This window comes from Canis lupus, chromosome 35 (assembly GCF_003254725.2).
Source record: "Canis lupus dingo isolate Sandy chromosome 35, ASM325472v2, whole genome shotgun sequence".
Taxonomy (NCBI): Eukaryota; Metazoa; Chordata; class Mammalia; order Carnivora; family Canidae; genus Canis; species Canis lupus.
This window is the reverse complement of record NC_064277.1, coordinates 7,395,001-7,417,569: the sequence shown is the minus strand read 5'-3', so window position 1 is coordinate 7,417,569 and position 22,569 is coordinate 7,395,001. Positions and strand designations below refer to the sequence as shown.

The 22,569-nt window shown below is 40.8% G+C and overlaps 1 long non-coding RNA gene across 2 annotated transcripts in view; it reads right to left on the bottom strand.

Annotated features, from left to right (window-relative positions):
• Nucleotides 1-10,799: 10,799 nt before the first annotated feature.
• The window catches only part of LOC112658737 (uncharacterized), a 13,377-nt gene continuing 1,607 nt past the window's right edge, over nt 10,800-22,569 (bottom strand). The window contains exons 2-4 of one of the 2 annotated variants that reach the window (XR_003135928.3): nt 16,742-16,828; nt 15,697-15,756; nt 10,800-14,375 (exon numbers count right to left, since the gene is read on the bottom strand). This is a non-coding gene — a long non-coding RNA (uncharacterized LOC112658737). The remainder of the gene's footprint in view (nt 14,376-15,696; nt 15,757-16,741; nt 16,829-22,569) is intronic. The other variant, XR_003135927.3, reaches the window with a different exon arrangement.

Here is a 22,569-nt window from a genome sequence, read left to right as displayed (position 1 = left end):
TTGGTCCCAGTCTATTCTGTTAAAATATAGTGGTGTTTGAAGTATCTTTCTTCAAATATTTCACATACCTTGGATCTTAGAAACAGCTGCTTACTTATAAAAGCCATTAATGATATTTGATTTTTCTAAAAGACTAAATAAAAGAAGGAACTTGGTGAGGTCCACTTTGTGCATACACCCAGAGTGATCTTTCTGAAATATAAATCTGATTATGCCCTTGAAACACTTTTAGTGATTTCTTCCATCACTTTTATCTTTTTGCTTTCAAATTTTTATTTAAATTCTAATTAATTAGCATACAGTACAACAGCGGTTTCAGGAGTAGAATGTGGTGGTTCTTCACTTACATATAACACCCAGTTATACGTAACTGGGTGTCATCAGAGTAAGTGGCCTCCTTAATGTCCATCATCCATTTAGCCCAGCCCCCACCTACTTCCCCCATCCACCCTCAGTTTGTTCTCTATAGTTAAGAGTCTCTTATGGTTTGTTTCCATATGATTTCACTTGCATGTGGAATTGAAGAAACAAAACAGGTGAACATATGGGAAGGGGAAAAAGAGGGGTGGGGAACAAACCATCACTTTTACATAAAGGCAAAAATCCTTAACATGACCTACAAATTTCTTCAAGATCTGGTTTCTGCCTGCCTTTCCAATCTCATCTCACCATTCCCCTGCCTTGGTTTCAGCCACACTGGAGATATTATAGCTTTTCAAATGTGTCATATTCCCTTTTGCCTCATGGCATTTGCATAGGCAGATCCACCTGGAATGCTCAGACTACCCTCACCCCAGTTATCTCCTACTGTCCTTCAAATCCCCACTCAAATGCCCTTTCCTTAGAGGTGTGTTCACTTTTTTTTTAAGGACTTTTTATTTATTTATTCATGAGAGACAGAGAGAGAGAGGCAGAGACACAGGCAGAGGGAGAAGCAGGCTCCATGCGGAAAGCCCAATGTGGGACTCCATCCCGGGACTCCAGGATCGCGCCCTGGGCCCAAGGCAGGCACTTAACCGCTGAGCCACCCAGGGATCCCAAGGTGCATTCACTTTCTTCCCAGTCTAAGTAAGGCAGCTTTTCCAAAATGCTGCAGAAATTCAGTCATCATGCATCTCTCTCCCAAACACCGCTTTCTCTGTAACACCTGTAGCCAGATCAGTTTCAGATGTAGAATTTCCTGCTGCATACACTCCTGGTTCAGGAACACTTCTGTGAAATTTTAGACTTATTATCTCTACCCTAATCTCCATGACATCTGTGACAACATCATGGTGAGAGGTGGATCCTCTCACAAATATATCCCAGTTCAACATACAGATGGCCAACAGGTACATGAAAAGGTGCTCACATCACTAATCATCACAGAAATGCAAATCAAAACCACAATGAGAAATCACCCCACACTTAGTAGAATGGCTTTTATTCGCAAGACTAGAGGTAACAAGTATTGGCTAAGATGTGGAGATGTGCACTGTTGGCAGTAATGGAAATTGGTGCAGTCACTATGGAAAACAGTATGGAGGTTCCTCAAAAAATTAAAAATACAACTACCATATGATTCAGCACTTCTATTTCTGGGTATTTATTTGAAGAAAATGAAAACTATCTTGAAAAGATATATGCATCTCCATGTTCATTGCAGCATTATTTACAATAGACAATATATGGAAACAATCTCAGTATCCATCAATGAATGAATGGATAAAGCAAACATGGTATATATATGCAGTGGAATATTATTCAGCCATGGAAACAAAAAATTCTACCATTCGTGACAATGTGGATGGACCTTGAGGGTATAATGCTAAATGAAATGAGTCAGAGAGAGAAAGGCAAATACCATCTGATCTCACTTCTAGGTGGAATCTAAAAAAACAAGTTCATAGATACAGAAAACAGATTAGTGGTTGGTGGGGGGCTGGGGGAATTCAGTGAAATGGTAAAGGAGATCAAAAGGTACACCCTTCAAGTTATAAAATAAGTCAGGGGAATGTAATATACAGCATAGTGACTATAGCTAATAATAGTGTTGCATACTTGAAAGTTGCTAAGAGTAAATCTTAAGATTTTTCATCACAAGAAAAAAGTGTTAGTGTAACTGTTTGGTAACAAATGGTAACTAGACACATACTGTGGTGATCATTTCACAATATTTACAAATACTGAAACATTGTACATCTGAAAACTAATATAAAATGTTACATCATTTATAACTCTCTAAAAATTATTTTAAAAACTACAAATCAGATCGCAGTATTTTAAAGTGTTTTAACCCCTGAGTAGCCTCTCCTCTGCACTTAATATAAATGCAGACTCTTCACTTCAGCTTCTAAAACCCTATGTAATCTTATCTTGTACTGTCTCTCTTGCCTCAGCTTGGGCTCTCCTTAACCTCATTATTCCTTTTAGCTCCTAGAACTTGGCAAGACTTCCCTTTCTCAAGGCATTCATTCTAGCTCTTTCTCCTGCCTGGAATGTTTTTCCCCAGGCTGACATTTTGTCCTTCTCAACCTTTAGTGTCTGTTCAAATGTCACCTCCCCAAGAAGGCCTTCCATGACCACATCTAACATGACCCTTTTTCCAGTTCCTCTGTGTCACAGAAATGCATACATATGTAATATATACTCAATGAACAGAATAGACAGCAGGTTGGTCACACAATAAAGAATTGGTGAACTATAGAAAAAATTGATACACAGTATCACACAGACACATATAAAGATCAAGCGAAACAGTGCTCAGAGTAGAAAAACCAAAATACCTGGAATTTTATTTTTTAAAAGATTTTTTTTATTCATGAGAGAGACAGAGAGAGGCAGAGACATAGGCAGAGGGAGAAGTAGGCTCCCTGCGGGGAGCCTGATGCGGGACTTGATCCCAGGACCCGGGATCACGACCTGAACCGAAGGCAGATGCTCAACTACTGAACCACCCAGGCTCCCAAGACATCTGGAACTTTAAAGAAAGAGAATAGAATAGTGGAGAATGAACTACGGAGGATTTTGCAGAATTAATACAACTTGAGACTCCCGTTTCAGGAGCTCTACAAATCTGAGCAGGATAAATATAAGAAACCAAGGCAATGAAACCTGGCAATGTGAAACTGAAGAATATTAGATAAGAGGGGATCTTAAAACCAGGCTTAGAGAAATGATGATGTCTGAAAACGAAAGCCAGTTTCACTGACAGCTCTTCTGTTGACAGCAGCAACAAAAGCTAGAAGAGAGTGGAATACTATCTGCAAAGTGCTGATAAGAAGCAGTACAACCTAGATTGTTTTATCTACTTGCATTCTTGGAGAAATGCAGATGAGATACAGAAATTTTAGACAAAACCAAATCATTTACTGACAATAAGACTACTATTGAAAACTTTAAAATGAAAATGGCAAAATGACAACAGGTCCAGCAGAGATTAAGGAGAGATAATAAAAAGCTTTATACCAGTGACTTCGAAAAATTAAGTGAAATGGAAAGTTTGTAGGAAAAATATTTTAAATTTTTTAAAAAAGATTTTATTTATTTATTTTGGGGAAAGAGGGGCAAAGAGGGAAGGAGAGAGAGAATCTCAAGTGACTCCCTGCTAAGCACAGAACCTAACATGGGGCTTGATCTCATGACCTGAGCTGAATGATGCCAACTGACCCACCCAGACATCCCTAGAAAAAAAATTTTTTTTTAATTGACTCAGGGAAGAAAGAAAATCTGAATTATTAGACATATTAAAGCAGTTGTTTGAATTTTTTTCGCAAAAATAGTAAACCCAGTGATTTTATGGATGAGTGTTCCCAAGCATTTACTAAACAGATAAACCCGATCTTAAGCAAATTCTTTCAGAAGATTGAAAAATAATATAATCTTAACATTAAAACCAGATAAGGACAGCCTGAGACATAAATGATAAGCTAATTACATCATAAATATAGATGCAAAAATTCTAAACAAAAATTATGAACCAACTGAGCCCAGCAATGAAAAAAAACAGTGCATCCTGAGCAAATTGAATTTGTCACAGCAATGAAAGTTTCAACATTAGAAAGTCTATTAATACGGGCCCCTGGGTAGCTCAGTCGGTTGGGCATCTGCCTTCGGTTCAGGTCATGATCCTGGAGTCCTGGGATCGATTGCCAGTCGGGTTCCCTGCTCAGCAGGGAGCCTGCTTCTCCCTCTCTGTCTGCCTGCCACTCGCCTGCTTGTGTGCATGTGCTTTCTCTCTCTCTCTCTCTCTCTCTCTCTCAAATATATAAAATCTTAAAAAAAAGAGAAAGTATTAATGAAGTCTACCGCATTAACTGATTATAGGAGAAAAATACCATTTCAATAGGTTCAGGAATTCTACAACAATATAATTTTTTTTTGTAGAGCTCATGACAAAAATGCAAGAGAATATACTTTTTGACTAAGAAGGTTATGTTCCCATCTCCTCCCTCCAAAAAAACCGAAGCCAATATAATAACCAACTGAAACACTCCAAGTATTTCATCTAAAAATCAGGAACAAGATTAATCTTTTTTAAATTTTTATTTATTTATGATAGTCACACAGAGAGAGAGAGAGAGAGAAAGAGGCAGAGACATAGGCAGAGGGAGAAGCAGGCTCCATGCACCGGGAGCCCGACGTGGGATTCGATCCCTGGTCTCCAGGATCGCGCCCTGGGCCAAAGGCAGGCGCTAAACCACTGCGCCACCCAGGGATCCCAGGAACAAGATTAATAATGGTTGTTGCCAATTCTATTTAGCAATATGCTAGCTGTCCTCACCAGTGCCATAAGAAAAAAGGAAGAAAAATCGTAAAGATTAGTATGAAAGTAACAAAGTTGTCATTATTGTCCAATGATATAATTGCCTATACAGAAAATCCAAAATAATCTACAGATAAATTATGGGTATTTATAAATGATGTTAGCAAAATTGATAATTACAAGAAAAACTTCCAAAGTCAATTGAACAGCGTGTACAAGAGCAACACACTGTAAATTAATGCAATTTATAAAACTATTATAATAGCAAACAAAGTTCCCTACCAAAAAAAAAAAAAAAATGCCTGAACTTTAAGAAGAAATTTTTGTCCTTACTGGAAGATTAAAGAATACCTAAGTAAGTAGGGCACTATAAAATATCCATGGAGTAGTAGGTAGAAAGTTGTAATAAAAAAAGTCTCAGTTCGTTTACTGTCCTGGCCTTCCATCTTTTCCAGCCATGCTGCCTTGTTATTCTGAGTGATCTTCCATTTCATTGCCTATTCATCATGGACTGTAGTCTACAGACTTTGAGGACACTTGTCAGTATCCTTTTCAGTAATATATTCACCATTTACCATCATCCATAGACTACCCGCTGAGTCCTAGAAAAATACCTCCAATGCTCTCTCTCCTACAGACAACACTGCATTCACAGGTAACATTTCCAGCCCTTTCACAGCAACTGTGGTTTCTACCCATGTGAAGTCCCTATAAATGTTTTTCCATGCAAAACCAAATCAGAAGTCACAGAAAACTCAAGAGTGAAAATCCACAACCTTTCTTCCTCATTCCATCATAGTCTGAGTATAGGGTGATCAACAATATTTGCTTGGCTTGAACATACTATTAAAATCCATGGTTTGGGGTGCCTGGGTGGCTCAGTTGGTTAAGTGTCTGACTCTTAGTTTTGGCTCAGGTCATGATGTCAGGGTCATGATATGGAGCCTGGCATCAGGCTCTGTTCTCAGCACAGTGTCTACTTGAGATTCTCTCTCTCTCTGCCTCTCTCACTGCCCCCCTCCAAATAAATAAAATCTTTTAAAAAATCCGTGGGGGGCACCTGAGTGGCTCAGTCAGTTAAGGGTCTGCCTTTGGCTCAGGTCATGATCCCAGGGTCCTGGGATTGAGCCCCTAGTCAGACTCCCTGCTTGGTGGGGACTCTGCTTCTCCCTGTCCCTCTATCCCACCCCTCTCCCTGCTCGTACTTTCTCTGTTAAATTAAAAAAAAAAAAAATATATATATATATATATATATATATCTCCATGGTTTATACACCTTGATCCCAGAGAATAAGGTGAACAATTGTTTACCTTTTAAAACTTGTAATGCCTGGGTGGCTCAGTGATTGAGCATCTGCCTTTGGCTCAGGTCACAAGGATCGAGTTCCCCATTGGGTTCCCCGCAGGGAGGCTCCTTCTCCCTCTGCCTATGTCTCTGCCTCTCTCTCTGTGTCTCTCATGAGTAAATAAATAAAATCTTTTAAAAAAATAATAAATAAATGAAACAAAATTTGTAACTCCAACAAAATAGCCACATTTAAATATATAGCACATTAAAAGAGCATCAATACTGCTCTATTTATAGGCAAATTCATTGTATTTCTTTGACTTCTGTTTTTTCTTTTTTGATGAAAAAAATTGGTGTGAGCAAAAGGGAGGTAAAAGTAAATGGCAGAACAATAATTGTGGCAGATAGAAAAAAATGGGTCCCTAGAAGATATCCATGTCCTAAACCCTGAAACCTGTAAATGCTACCTTATATGGCTAAAAAGGGGGGAGTCAGCTCTGTTAAGTAATTCTATTAATGTAAGACAACATACTAAAAAAGAAAGAAGGAAAAAGCATGTGATCATCCGACAGAAAAAAACATTTCACAAAATCCATTCCTGATACAAACTCCAAACAAACTAGGAATAGAAGGGAACTCATTCAATATGATGAAGAGCATCCATAGAAAAAATACTATTAAAATCATACTTAATGAGGAGAGACTGAATACTTTTTTTAGATCAGAAATAAGACTTCTATTCACATTGGACAGGAAGTTCAGCCCAGTGCAATTAGAAGGAAAAGACGTTCAAGTTGGAAATGATCAAGCAAAAATGAATGAATTTTTAAATGACATGATCATCTGTGTAGAAAATCTGATGAAATCTACAAAAAGCTACTAAGGCTATTAAGAGATTAACAAAGTTGTAGGACACAAGATCAATATATGAAAATCAGGGATCTCTGGGTGGCGCAGCGGTTTGGCGCCTGCCTTTGGCCCAGGGCGCGATCCTGGAGACCCGGGATCGAATCCCACGTCGGGCTCCCGGTGCATGGAGCCTGCTTCTCCCTCTGCCTGTGTCTCTGCCTCTCTGTCTCTCTCTGTGTGACTATCATGAATAAATAAATAAAATCTTTAAAAAAAAATATATGAAAATCAGTTGTATTTCTGTGTACTAGCAGTGGCCACTCAGAAATGTAAACTTTTAAAAAACATTTCTAAAAGCACTGAAAATACGAATTACATAGGATAAATTTGACAAAAAAATGTGAAAAGTATACAACATTATAGAAGCATAAAGAAGTCCTAGATAAATGGAGAAATACACCTTTTCATGGCTCTTCAGACTTGATATTGTAAGATTTCATTTTTCCTCAAGCTGATCTCTAGATTCAATGTAGTCCCAATAAAAATTCCAACAGGTTTTTAAAACAAATTGACAAGCGGATCCCGAAATTCATATGGAAATTCAAAAGGACCATAGACTAGTTAAAAGAACTCTGAGAAGGGACAAAATAATAGATTAAAACTGTTTGGGAATAAAGGATCTATTTAATATTGTCATCTCCTCCTGGATTGGACAATGTCTCCTCCTTAACCTTTGAAACAAAAGCCTGATATCTCTGGACAATAACGCTGAGGTTTCAGAATGACACCCTACACGTCTTATCTCCTGAGGCAGTTGTGTTTTGTTTGGTCCGTATAATAATGCTTAAAGTATTTTTGAAATATTGTCAATGCTTAAAAAGGAAGATCTCCTGTACAATTTTAGATTTCCATCTCCTCTTTAAAATTAAGATCTGGGGGCAGCCCAGGTGGCTCAGTGGCTTAGCGCTGTCTTCGGCCCGGGGCCTGATCCTGGAGACGTGGGATTGAGTCCCATGTCAGGCTCCATGTGTGGAGCCTGCTTCTCCTTCTGCCTGTGTCTCTGCCTTTCTCTGTCTCTCATGAATAAATAAATAAATAAGATCTTTAAAAAAATAAAAATAAAAAAATAAAATAAAATTAAGATCTGCCATCATTGCTGCAACATTCCCACATGGCAACATCAGGCAAGAGCCAAGTAGTAACTCTGTCCTTTAGGCCGGGAGTAGGTGTGGTGTCTCTCCCCATCAGATAGGAGCCCCCAAATGTGGGGTAACCCTATCCAGCAGAAGCTGGGGCGCCCAAGCAGTGAAAGAATTCACTGGAGGCAGAAGTTTATTCAATAAATTCAATAGAATACACAGCAAAGGAGCAGCGGGCAGGACAGCAAAGCAGAGACTATCTGCCAGGAGGCAATGGGTGGGGTCTGTATCTAAAGAGGAACCGTGACGTATGGGACATTTGAAATTTTCCCATCTTTGGTTGTGCCTGGTTGCATGTAACCCATTGGTCAGCTAGGGCTTATGGATGTTTCAAGGTGGGTTGCCAGATGGGCCTATCTCTATACAGCCTGGGGGATGGGGTCACTTTGAGTCCTTTTGCTTTAGTCAGGTTTCCATTTCTCAAGCCTGTTGTCTAAAAGTGGCCTCTACATTTGAAGTATATGCTCGCTGGTTTGCCCAAATCTTCTTTAGCTGACTTCACTCATTTCACATACTTGCCCGACTCTTCCATAGGCATTTGAGGTTATGACTCCTGCAAGAAGAGCACTTCCTATCTCTATGGTAGGCTGAATAATGGCTTCCCAAAGATATCCAAATCCAGTTCCCTGGGACTTATGAATGTGTCCTTATTTGACAAAAGAGACTTTGCAGATGTGATTAAATTAAGGATCTCGAGATGGTAAGATTATCCTGGATTATTTGGGGAAACCCTAAATGCAGTCACAATTGTTATAAGAAGGCAATGTGATCAAGCCAGGAAGCAGGCTGAAAAGGCGATGTGCTGACAAGCCAGGAACCAAGGAATTAGGACAGCAGCCAGAGATGATGGAAAAAGCAAGCCAAAGAATAGTCCTGAGCCTCCGGAGGGAGCAGGTCCTTGGTGACACCTTGATTTTAGCCCAGTGCATCGGATCTCAGACTTCTGACCTCCCAAATAAATGTGTGTTGTTCCAATCCACCAAGTTTGTAGCAATTTGTTACAGCCGCGGCAGGAAAGTAATAAACTGTCCCTGGATGGGAAAGTGAGTTTGGGAAGAGACTATTTTAATTAAATTTGCCCTCCTAGAGGCAAGAAGGAAACCTGCTGGTATCTCTCTTGCTAGAAGCCATAAAAGCAGAACACAAGTAAATTTTTAACAAACACCTGAGTGCTGTGATCCTTCCTATGACACTATTACATATTTCCTCATGTTACAGCAGTTCACAGTTCAGGGGCTGTGTTTTTAACACATTACCCTCCCCCCCCAGGATTATGTTGAGTTTCCTGTGTAAAGGGATCAGTTATCTACCCACTGTCTGTGTAAATGAATAGAACATCATCAAACTGTCACTTTATAGGTTTACTACTATCTACTTTCCCTCCCCACTAGTGGAACCTCTAAAGGGAGAAATTGATTAAATTACTGAGTTGCCAGCAAAGAATCCCAAATGGTCGTATGGTGAGGTAGATGGATGAGACACCAAAAGCTAGATTTGCCATTTATATTCATCTTCTCAAATCCTCCAGTGAGTCCAACAAAATATTAGTTTAGGAAAGTCAATTTGAGTCATAAAATTCAATTGTTTTCCCCTTCAGTTTAGAAGAGAGAAATAAACATTTGCAAGATTTAATTAGGAGGCCCAGAGAGAGAGCAAGAAAACCAAGTTAAGTTTTTCTTTTCTTTTTTTTTCTAAAAATGTCTTTAACTTTAAAACATAAGTATATAAATAATACAGTAAAAAACTTTTTTTCCTTCTCTTAAGATGAACTGTATGCAAGTCCTTAGCATTTTGGCTAGCATTAGATAGTAGTTTGATAAATGATTTTTGTAGAAGTTGAATTGGAAAGCCAGATTACCTATTCTCGTGGAACTTACAGTCACCTCTAAGGAAGATTCTATAAAGATTAGGAGCTAAGATTTTGTCTACAGCAAAAGAGCTTACATATGTATTTTATGACCATATTTTCTACACTAATATTAAACTTATGATCCTTTATTTCTGTAGATTTGGTGTTACAAGGTATATGCACAACCCTATGGGGTTAAGACCATAGTAGGATGTTAAAATGAGATCCTTCCTGGCCTAGTCCCTGGTGTTAATAAAACAGCCAGTTCTTAAAGTAAGAGTGAGTTTTCCCCCATGTGCAGCGTTTCTGAAAGAAAATTCAAAGAACCTGTTTCATGACTCATATCTCTTGGCCAGATCCAATATATAAAAAGTGTGGAGAATAGGGAAGACTGGAGAAGAAATTTCTTTGAATCCATCATGTTGTGAATTCCCATCACCCCCAAGTAATTCTACCTCCTTTTTTCTTTTCTTTTTTTTTTTTTTTTTTTTTTTCAGTTTATTTGAGAGAGAGAGAGCTCACACAAGCAGGGGAGGGGCAGCAGGAGAGCAAGAAGCCAACTGTTCACTAAGCAGGGAGCCCGATGTGAGGCTCTATCCCAGAACCCTGGGATCAGGACCTGAGCAAAAGGCAGACGCCTAACTGATTGAGCCACCAGGTGCCCCAGTTCTACCTCTTTCATCTAAATCCTGGCAAGGGGGTTTCCAGAAGATCACCTGGAGAGCTTTGATATGCATTTCCTAAAAGTTGGAAAACAGGGGATCAGTGACGCACCATGCCTGAGAAAACTAAAGCAAGCGTGGCAGCCCCAGAGCGAGGCTGTTGGGGTGGCCTGCTCTTTCTGAGCTTGTCACCAGGACAAAACATGTGTGTGATAGTTTGTGAAGACCCAGGCAGGAGGGAGCTGAGTTATTTTGGGCTCTGCCTGAAACTGCCTGGAGGGACACCAGCAGCAAGAGGCTAGAAGGGAATGCCAGATTCTTGGGGGCTTATGAAGGTATTGAGTGGCCACTAGAAGAGAGGTGCATCTGCCTCAGTCAGGGAGAGCTGTAGGGGGAGGTCCCTAGCCGTGGCAAGCTCCACAAAGAAAGAATCAGCTTAGCTGCTTTCTAAACCCAGAGACTCTGAAGCCACCAAGCCAAGTAAAAATGTCCTATCACCTTACTTCACCCTCCTCTTGCAAATGGAGAAGGTAGAGAACAAAGAGAGCAGAAATTGACCTCCAGTAGCAGGTGGCATCCACCAACTACAAAGCCTAGCTCAGGGGAGAAGGGGGACAAGGAATCCTACTTTTGAATGATGATTAAAGGATTTATTAATTTTAAGACTAGACATCCTGCTTACTGAATTGAGATTGTGTGCATGCCTCACAGTGAGGACTGTGACCTTATCTTAGAGTAAGCAAAAAAACTTCAGTGGGCCTGCTGCATATTCAGCCAAGGGCAAAGAAAACGCTCCCCTGAATGAAGAAAGTCTAAAATAGAAATGGGAGGCAGACGTTAAAGTTGCACTTTGACTACGTCATGAGTCGTGAATGTTCAGCGTACCAGTTGCAATACAAAAATTGTAGTTAACCAATCGCTTTGCAAATACTAGTGTAAAACCCCTTAGCAGATTTACACTAGTATTTGCAAAGCGATTGGTTAACTACATTTTTTTTTTCCCTAATATGAAAGAATCTGATGCCTGGCATATTACAGATGTTCAGTAACTGCTAATTTAAACTGAGTATGGGGGCGCCTGGGTGGCTCAGGTCGTGATCCCAGGGTCCCAGGATTGAGCCCCACATCTCCCTCTGACCCTCTCCTCTGTGTTTGTGCATGCTCTCTCTCTCTCTCTCTCTCTCTCAAGTAAATAAATAAAATCTTAAAAAAAAAAAAAAACCCCTGAGTATCAATCTTCTTCAAGTTCTGATAGAAACTGTGGAATTTTTTTCCCCAGAATTATTTTAAAATAAAATTAGCATATAAATTTCACACATTTCACTAATTCAGATAGTTGTTTATTTATACTTAGCTTATTATACCAGGGATTTTGAGGCCCATTTGTATTGATTTAGAGTGCCCTTGAAGCCAGGGGGTGAGCTGGAGCAGAAGAGCTGTCAAGACCCTTTCCAGCTGATCAAGGCTGTTTCTTAGAAAATCGGAGACTTACAGGAGCCTTCAGCCACCATCCTTGAAGCTTCCCATGCTCCTCAATAAATTCAACAATGGCAATGCGCTTTAGACTACCTCTGCACCGTCTCAGAATTATGATGCTCCTGGTACCAATTGTCTTCGGTAGAGGAAACAGTGGGAAATAAGAGATAAAAGCAAGTACATAATATTAATGGTTTCAGATGTCTTTTTTTTTTCTTTTTTGCCTTTAGTTCTTTATCGCTTTCAAGGAGCCAGAAACTTATCCTAAAGAAATCCCTGAGAATGTTAAGCATAACAAGACTGTGGTTCGATATACTTACTTAATTCCAATGAGACTGATCCATATATTACACACTGAAAAGCTTTCTCTTAATCTTTTAGGGTCTCCGAGTTCTATCCTAAGTGGCAATTTCTCCTTGCAAGTGAGGGCAAGAGTATTTTAAATAATGGTGTACTTGCTCACTAGATTCACTCACTGTTTTAGCCCTCCTCACCGCCACTGCCACCACCGTGTTTTTGTTTTTTGTTTTTTTGTTGTTGTTTTTGTTTTTTCCACATTATTCTCTTTCTGTCTCCTACAGACCCGGAAGATTAGAAAATCATCCAAAGTCCATGACCACGGTAGGTCATATTGATGATTATTATAAAGAATATTATATCTCCCTGTAACTCAACAGTAGCACAAGATTAAATTTCAGGAATGTTCAGCTTAGCTTTCCTTTCTGTCCTCAGACGAGGGCTTTTCAGCCTCTGATCATTTGTGTCCTATAACAGGGAAGCCCTTCCTCTGAGGTTGTCCTTGCACTGGTCCTCTTCACTTCATCCCTATAGCTACTGCTTCATATCAGGCCCTCATCACTTCTTATCTGGCCTATGACGGTCATCTACTTGGTGTTTCTGCCTCCAGCTTGGTGCCTCTTCCTTTCATCCTCCACTGAGTAGACAGTGATCTTTCAGAAGCAAATAGGATGATGCCCTTTCCCTACATACAACCCTTCAATGGTTCCCCCTTGCATTCTGGATCAGATTGAGCTCCCTAGCACAGCATATAAGGTCCTCTGTGACCTGGACTTCACCTTCCTATCCAGTCTTCTCATTCACTGCTTCCTCCTCACCATAATACACCCAACCATATCTAAGCAATTGCCACTTTCCAGACATGCTCTGCTATTTTTATGCCTTCCTGTTATTGCCCATGTCCTGCCATGAATGCTCTCTCTCAACTCCTTTTGTCCTCTAACTTCAGTTCCCACCTCACAAACTCCCTGCCAGCTCATGCTCCAGCTCTTCCATGAAGCCTCTCCTGCCCTGTCTCCCAGACGGAACTGACCAGCTTCCTACCAGGTGCCCACACTGTACCCTTTGACAAAATAGCACCTGCAACATTTTGTTATCACTCTTCTCTGCTTATGTGTCCCTTGACTTGACTAGAACCCTTTTAGTGCAGGGATGTCCTCATATTCATTTTGTTATCTCCAAGTACCTATCCCATAATAGGTACAAAATAAGAAGAAGTGTCAGACAGACTCAGGACCCAGGACCAATGCTACCCATGCTGGAGTAATTTCTAATAGAAGGAATTACTAATTCCTAGTTCCCACTGATACTAAATCCTGGGATGCCTGGGTGGCTCAGCGGTTAAGCGTCTGCCTTTAGTTCAGGGCATGATCCTGGAGTCCCCAGATCCAGTCCCTCATTGGACTCCCTGCATGGGGCCTGCTTCTCCCTCTGCCTATATCTCTCTGTGTCTCTCATGAATAAATAAATAAAATCTTTAAAAATCATAATAAATCTTAATTCCCACCCTGGGCCAAAGGTATGTATTCGTGAAAACCCATGGCTTATATATAGCTTTGTGGAAAGGGGGTACAATCAAAGGCCATGTCTCTATATGAGCCCCCGCTGCTCTAATAGTTGAGTTATGAGAACACCTTAATATTACCGATTTTTAGTTATACTGTGCTGGTAAATAACTTCATGAATTATTTAGATTCTTCTTTTTTTTTTTTAAGATTTTATTTATTTGACACAGAGAGAGAGCCAGCCAGAGGGAGAGTATGAGCAGAGGGGAGGAGCAGAGGCAGAAGCAGATTCCCCACTAATCAGGGAGCCTGATACAGGGCTCCATCTCAGGACCTTGGGATCGTAACCCAAGCCAAAGGCACACACACGACTAACTGAGCCCCCAAGTGCCCCTTAGATTCTTGCTTCTATTCCTTTTTCTTCATTCTGTCCACCGGCAACCAGACCAAGAAAGATGAAACTCAACCATCCTTGTTCCTTGTCATGTTCCTTAATGGGAAAAAGACTGAAACAAACAAAAATATTTATTAAAATACAGTATTGGTATTGCCTGTGAAGTTCATCTATCTATATGCAGTACCCCTTTTCCATGTGTATTTAAGAATTAGCTGTTTATGGAATATAATTGTATATGTAATCAAGAATTCCATATGTAATCAAGAATCAGCTGCTCTGTCACTGAATGTGTTTCCTAAAAATTAGATACGTTTTTTTCTTTTCATTTTTAGATGCCAGATATTTTAGAAGAAATAGAAATTATTTAGATTAAACAGGACTGAATATTAAACACTAATCATTTTTTGTCAACCAATCCAGGAGCAGAGTCATTATTAAGTATAATACCCAGGCTGATCATACAAATGATACATTAAAATCTGTATAAATGATGAAATTTTACATTCCAAAAAATGTGATTATTTTTCTTCTAATTTATTCCCATGAACAATAAAATCTATTCTACTTTAGCATAAACAGAGGAATGCAGTGGCTTCTTGTCCAAATGTTCATTCACACAGAATACCACTTCCATATTATCAAGCCTTTAATGACACATAAAAATAGTAACGTGTGTCATTTCAACTTTTTGTTTCCCCCTGTGTGACATCCTTTTCCTCTCTTAATAGGCAGGCTCTTCCTATTACCAACCAAATATTGAGACACTAATTCTGAAGTCCTGTGTGACATCCTTTTCCTCTCTTAATAGGCAGGCTCTTCCTATTACCAACCAAATATTAAGACACTAATTCTGAAGTCCTTTGGAGTTAAACCCCAGATGACAGGAGAGGACTGGTCTTCTGAGATGGAATCCTTATAATTTCTACTTTAACACAGTTTTGAGGAACTAGTTCTGAATTTATATTTTTTAAGATTTAATTTATTTACTCATGAGAGAGGCAGAGGAAGGAGCAGGCTCCCCAGAGGGAGCCTAATGCAGGACTCAATCCCAGGACCTCAGGATCATGACCTGAGCCAAAGGCAGGACCCTCAACCCCTGAGCCACCCAGGTTCCCCTAGTTCTGAATTTAAACAAAGGAACCAGAGACAGCTTCTTTTGTGAGATGTATCAGAAAAACAAATGTAGGGGCTTCTGGGTGTCTCAGTTGGTTAAGCATCTGCCTTTGACTCAGGGCCTGATCTCAAGATCTTAGGATCAAGTCCCACATCAGGCTCCTTGCTCAGTAGGGAGTCTGCTTGAGATTCTCTTTCTCCCTTTCCCTTGGCCCCTCCTTGCCCCATTCATGCTCTCTCTCTCTCTCTCTCATAAATAAATGAAATCTTAAAGAAAAGAAAAGAAACGAAAAGAAAAGAAAAACAAATGTACATACATGCATATTATCCTTTTGATAAATCCCAGAGCCAGGATGGAGATGTAGCTGTTGAATCAACTATTGGAAGGGAAGAAATTATTTCAGTTCACTGAAATTAGTTTTGCATTTATATTACTCAGATAAATACAATATGAAAATACATGAAGAAGTTATATCTGGCCTTTTAGGAAGTACCAGTGTTGTTATTTTTGCGGAGGAATTCTGTAAGACAAATCTTACATGAATTTTGAAACAGGAAATTTAATTTCTCAAATTCCACAAGTTGCAATATCGCTTAAGGCAAACGATGAGAAATGCACAGTGTGTTGCAGCTATAACAGTGTTGTGTTTCAGAAAATTAAGCACTGAAAGTTTTGGAAGTGATTCAAGTTTTAAAAAGATATTATTACTAATAGTTTTAGGGGGATTTTTGAGGGAAAATTAACATATGGTAGGAGAAAGATGAATATTAGCATAGAAATGGCTAATGCAGTTCTGGAAGCTGCATACAATTGTCATGAAGTGATTGGAAAGAAAAGATTAAAATAGGTGGTCTGCAAACAGGAGCATGTGCATAAGCACTACATTTGCCATGTGTATTATTAGACATTTATGATCTTTTACCTGCAGGTTGTCTCAAAATGAAGGTAGTGTGCCTTCCTTGGTACATGACTCAAGAACACAGAGTCTAAGCATATACTTGTTTCGATAAACATTTGGTGACTTTCAATAAACTATATGACAACCTCTGTGTTAGGTGCCAAGGACACAATATAAAATCAGGCAAAGTTCATCAAGGACTATATAACCTACTGAGGGAGATAGATAAACTCTGTTCTGGAGGGGGGTGTCAGTGTACCTGTCTAGGGTGCTCTAGACATGAAGATGAAATGGCCCAGGACTATGCACGGGAAACTCAGGGAAGATATTCCAGAGAGGATGATATCTGGGCCAGATCTACCACCGACTGAGTATCCCCCAGACAGAAGGGAGGAGCCACAGCACACTCAAAGCACAGAGGCCTGATAGGCGCTGCGTTACATCCCCTGAACCAAAAACTTACGTTCTTCCTATGGCAGGAGACAAAAATGATGAGGAATTGCATTGCATGCCTTCCCAAAAATTTTGAACTGTATCCTTATGAGAAGCCCTGAAAGATTTAAAGTATAGGAGCGATGTGGTCAGATATATATTTTGAAAGATCACCCGAAAAGTGATGTAAAGGGTAGGTTTGATGGTAGGTGATGCCGGAATCAGGAGCACCTGTTAAGATACGGCTGCAATGCACCAGGCGAGGAAAACTGATCCCAGAAACTAAAATAGCGGTGGTGAAAATGAAGAGGAAGATAGGCGTGCCAGGTTGATGTCAGAGGTAAAGTGAAAAGGATTCGGTAATTGGTTCACTGTTGGGGTGAAGACAGAGGAGCCTGGGAAGCCTAGCAGGATTCTGGGTGTGTTGTCGTAACTGAAATAGAGAACACAATGGGGCAGCTGGTTTGCAGGGAAAGAGAGGATGAGTGTGAGATTGCCTTGAAACATCCAGGAGATATTTAACAAGTGGTGGCATACAAGCTGAGAAGGATCCAGTAGCCAGACAAGGGACTGAAGATAGAGGGGAGAGCAGGGATAATTGATGAGTCAAGGTGTCAGGGGAAGAAAGACTCGATTCCCCAGCACAGCGTAGAAACAGAGACACCTCCTCTGTTGAATCTGGAAGAAAGGAAATCAGGACAAGCATGCTCAGGGCAGCTAGGGCTGTGCCATGGTCGGTGGAAGCTCGTGGCTGAAAGCTTCCCTCTCTTCTTGCAGCAGGAGGCTGGAGGTGAAGGTTTGAAATAGGCACAGCCTCTGCCTTCACATGGCAAAGCTTTGGCTCTCACCACAGGATATGACAAGGACGTACAATTTCCTCTCCGGCTCACAATTTCTGTTTTTATCTCCACTTTCTTCTCCTTCCCGTCTGGTTCCTCATTCCCCTGATTCTGACCCATCGCATCTTCTTGAGGACTTGCCCCATCAATTGTTTTTATTCTCTCCCCCCTCTTACTCTGCACTGAATTCTTGCTCTCGCCAGAAAAAATTCTTCCTGCAATCCTCTTCTTTTTTAATTTTTATTTACTTATGATAGTCATATCACACACACACACACAGAGAGAGAGAGAGAGAGAGAGAGAGAGAGAGAGGCAGAGGGAGAAGCAGGTTCCATGCACCGGGAGCCCAACGTGGGATTCGATCCCAGGTCTCCAGGATCGCGCCCTGGGCCAAAGGCAGGCGCTAAACCGCTGCGCCACCCAGAGATCCCCTCTTCTCTTCTTAAAGCTATCTTTGTTGCTCTCTTTTCACACCCCGTTATCCCTTCTGGGAAATGGTTTATAGTTGACAAAGCACTTTCACATATCACCTTAACCAACCAGGCATCTCAATTCCTAGTGTTTTTTTTTTTTCTTAAAGATTTTATTTATTTATTTATGAGAGACACAGAGAAAGAGGCAGAGACACAGGCTGAGGGAGAAGCAGGCCCCAATGCAGGGAACCCGATGTGGGACTCAATCCTGGGACTCCAGGGTCACACCCTGGGCCGAAGGCAGGCACCAAACTGCTGAGCCACCCAGGGATCCCCCAATTCCTAGTGTTTCTGATGAATACTCTTCCATATTGCCAGTCTCAATATGCCACTCTCATTTTTTTTTTTGCCACTCTCATTTTTAAAGGCTGTATAATATTCCATGCATTGTATACGTGTGTGTGTGTGTGTGTTACAATTTATTGAATATATCTTTTTTTTTTAATTTATTGAATATATCTTAAGGACACAGTTTGTAGCCATAGATGTTTGTAGCCACAAACATGCTCTTGATCTGTTGATCTACATGCTCAGCCCCACACTATTTGCATGCCTTTGCCTATCATGTGACTTTTCCAGGAATGCCCTTCCCCTGCCCTAACTAAACTAAACTTCGTTCCTTCACTTCCACCAACAAGTTCTTCATATTTGACACTTTTGTACCCTTCAAGGCCTAATTTAAATCTCACCCTCCTCCTTACCTGAAAACAACACAATTTATTTGTTTAAAGATCTTATTTTTAAGTGATCTCTACACCCAAGGTGGGGCTCAAACTCACAACCGCAAGATCAAGAGTCACACGTTCCACCAACTGAGCCAGCCAGATGCCCCTCCTCTATTTTATTTGAGACTTTCTAAAGGTATTTAGCACACTCTTCTCTAAACTATAACACATGGAAGGAGAGGGAGAGAACCCCATGCAGATACTCTGTGCTGAGATCAGAGCCCGACGTGGGGCTCGATCTCAATAACCCTGAGATCATGACTTGAGCTGAAACCAAGAATTGGATGCTTTGCTAACTGAGCCACCCAGATGCCCAATGTATTACTCTTGACATGTCCCCTAGGAACCAATGTAACTGTTCTTTCAACCACTAAGTATGTGCATTCTATCTTTACTTTTAGGGACCAGACATGGGTGGGTCTGATAATCTGAAAGACCCACTGTTGGCTGGACCCAGGCTGAGACTCCATTTATTGCCTGGCTCCCCTATACTCCTACTCTAAAAAGAGGCCCTGTTGGCAAGTTAGGTCTTCGACATAAAATCAGTTCAAATCTAGTGTCCAATAATCCTCCACAGGCCGGTGTTCCCTTTTTCTCAGTGCATGATTACTGTGATTAAATGTCCATAGGTCCCATTGAAAAAGGATGGGGGATGCACTACTGAATTGTTGAGGTGTTTAGGGCTTTCAGCACTCTGGCTTGTCTTCAGTTATTGGGCTCTGGAATTGAGAACCAGCTCAGGCCCAGCTGAGGAGGGGATTGTGACTTTACTGGGTGACTGTCTTACCTCCTTCTGATCTTTCTTAATGTCTTTAATGGTATAAATTAACACTAAGGTGGGTAATATTATTAATCTTATTAACCATTGCCATGGTTCTCTCCAGGTTACTCCTCCTTCCCGTTCTCCATTCCTCGCTCTTGTTCAGACTTTGCAAGCCATGATGATAACTGAGCCCACCTTGTTTCTGATGGTTAAGCGGTGCCAGCTGGCTTCCTTTCATTCTTATCCTCTGGTCCTCATTGCAACCAGCCCCAGTCTGTAATAGCATCTCTAACCCTCAGCCTGGGCTACAGAGGACAGCCCACCATTGGTCTCAGCGAGGCTGGACCATTTTGGTAGATTGAGTGTTCTCCATGCCCTCTCGCAGAATGGAAGCTGGTGAGTTTTCCAGCCTTACATGGTATATCCATTCCAACAAGCCTACCTTTAGGGGCCAGGCAGAGGAGAAGGAGGGGCCGGTGAAATGGAAAGAAGACTAGGAGAGTAAGTTGTCTCTGAGCCTAGAACAAGTGTGAAAGAAGGACTGGGGCAGGGCTCTGAGGAGGACTTTGGGATTTAGCAAGATGGAGATGTTTTCGCGGTAAAAATAAAAGCCTACTTGGAATAGGTGGAGGAGAAAATTGAAAGGTGAGATTAATGAAGTTTTACCTTGTCAGAGAGCAGAGAAATGAGACTATTTCTGGAGACAGAGGGTTTTGTTTTTTAAGATGGGCAATATTACAGTATGTCTGTATGTTGATGGGAAAGATGAATTGGAGAGGTAAGAAAGTTATTATGAGGTGGAGAAGAAAGAGCTATTCTCAGAGTCACACGTTTTTGAGCAGGAGATAGGATGCAGACCACAAATGGTGGATGCCCTTTATGAGCCTATAAACATTTTTTATTGTAACAGAAAGGAGGGCAGAGCCTAAGTGTACAGATGGAGGGAAGCGGCAGGTTTTGTGTCCAGTGATCAGGTGATTGTGCTTTTGTCCATCAGTTCTTTCCAAGGAAATCTGAGCTGGGGAGGTCTGCGAATTGTGCAGCAAAGGGAACCAGATGGGAAGAGTGCCCAGGGGGCTGGGGAGGGAATACAGGACCGCCTTCCAAGTGAGGAGTCTGGCTAGAGGGCCAGGACTCCTTTGAAAGTCTTCCTTACTTTGTTTCTTTATCCTGCAGTGCCCTCTTTTCATGAGGATTTTCTTTCAGAGGTAAAGTTATAGCACAAAAAACCCAATTCTTGTCTTTTAGCCCTTGCTAGATGAAAGAACACTTAAGTCTTTGCTTGCATTGTAATAAACACAACTTTTTTTTCCCATTTTCTCTTCAGCCTACAATTAAACTGAGGTTGCAAATATGTGGAGAAAAAAAATGTCACCAGTGACAATACAATAAAGTCAACATATATTTTCTGAGTTACCACACAGAGTACTCTTCTGTAACATTGACTCAAAGGCACAAAAATCCCTGGCTTCAAGATGTTTAAGAGAGGACACATAATAAACGATATATTGTCTTAGGAGGTAACAAGTGCTAAGAATGAAGGAGAGGGCACCTGGGTGGCTCAGTGATTGAGCTTCTGCCTTTGGCCCAGGGCATGATCCCGGGGTCCTGGGTCGAGTCCCCCCATCGGGCTCCCCGCAGGGAGTCTGCTTCTCCCCCTGCCTGTGTCTCTGCCTCTCCTTCTGTGTCTCTCATGAATAAATACATAAATCCTAAAAAAAAAAAAAATGAAGTCTTGAGAACAGAGAGAAGGAAATGGAGAAGTGGGGAAGAGAAGATTGGAGAATTGTGATTTTAAATTAGGCAGTGATGTTAAGCCCCACTTTGGGCTTTTGCTTCGGTTGAGCAAAAGTTTAAGAGACACGAGGAAGTTCCTAGCTATGTGGTAATCTGGGGGAATATAACTGAACAAAAAACGGTGCTTAATGATCCCATTTGCCAACAATGTTGAGAGAACTCTTAAATAATCAGAGGGAGAAAAGGCCCGGCTTCTACAAATTCCAAGGGAATAAAATGACAAAAGTGGAAAGTCAATGGTGAATTTGCTATATGAATGAGGATAACCAGAATGTGGTATATTCCAGGAAAATGAATATCTTTAGAGAGATAGGTGCAGAGGTAAGAGACAGGGAGAACATGGGGAAATATTTGGAAAGATCTAACTAAATTAGTAGGTGCATTTCTTTCTTTCTTTCTTTCTTTCTTTCTTTCTTTCTTTCTTTTTTTTTTTTTAAGATTTTATGTTTAAGTAATCTTTACACCCAACGTAGGGCTCAAACTCACAACTTTGAGATCAAGAGTCACATGCTCTACTGACTGAGCCAATGGTGCCCCTTACCTTAGTGGTATAGTCTTAATTCCATGAATCAAGGTTTGGAACCAACTAAGTGGGAGAGCTCTGGGTGGGCACCAAAGGAAAGCTGCTTATTATAGGGAGAATGTAGATCATAATAAATACAGGGTTTGTGAGCACCAAGATCAGGATATTTTACTTCCCTGATCCGCAGACAACTACCTTTTATATTTTATACCAATTGGACAGTCACATATGTCTGTTTTCTATTTGTATGTTTTTATTTTCCCTAAATTCTGTACAGCGGTCACATCCAGAAGAGGCACACTTTATGTGTCCCGGATAAGCATTTGGTAGCTGGTTATCTAAAATTCAAGTCCCAAATAAAACCCACTAGGTAATCATTTAATACCTGGTGTGGCAGTCCCAGGTTAAGCCTAAACGGGATTATCTTTACTGGTTCAGGCTACATCTAGACATGTCCTGAGAACTGGAGAGGCAGCCCTACTAGGAATCTTGTTTTAATTGTAATGAGCATTCTCCTCACTGGAAATCGGTCCTCCGAAGGAAAGGGAGTCAGTGAGATATCCTTGGCGCAGAAAGGAAAGAAGAGGTGATTTTGAGTACTGTTTAATGTCTGTGTCTTCTTTTACACGGTTCACATTGGATTCTTTCTGGTACAAGGGAAGAGCAGCAAGTTAAATAGAAGGCTGTGTTTCTCAAAAAAACCTGTCAGATATCAGGAACTCAGAAAAGGCCTGATTTG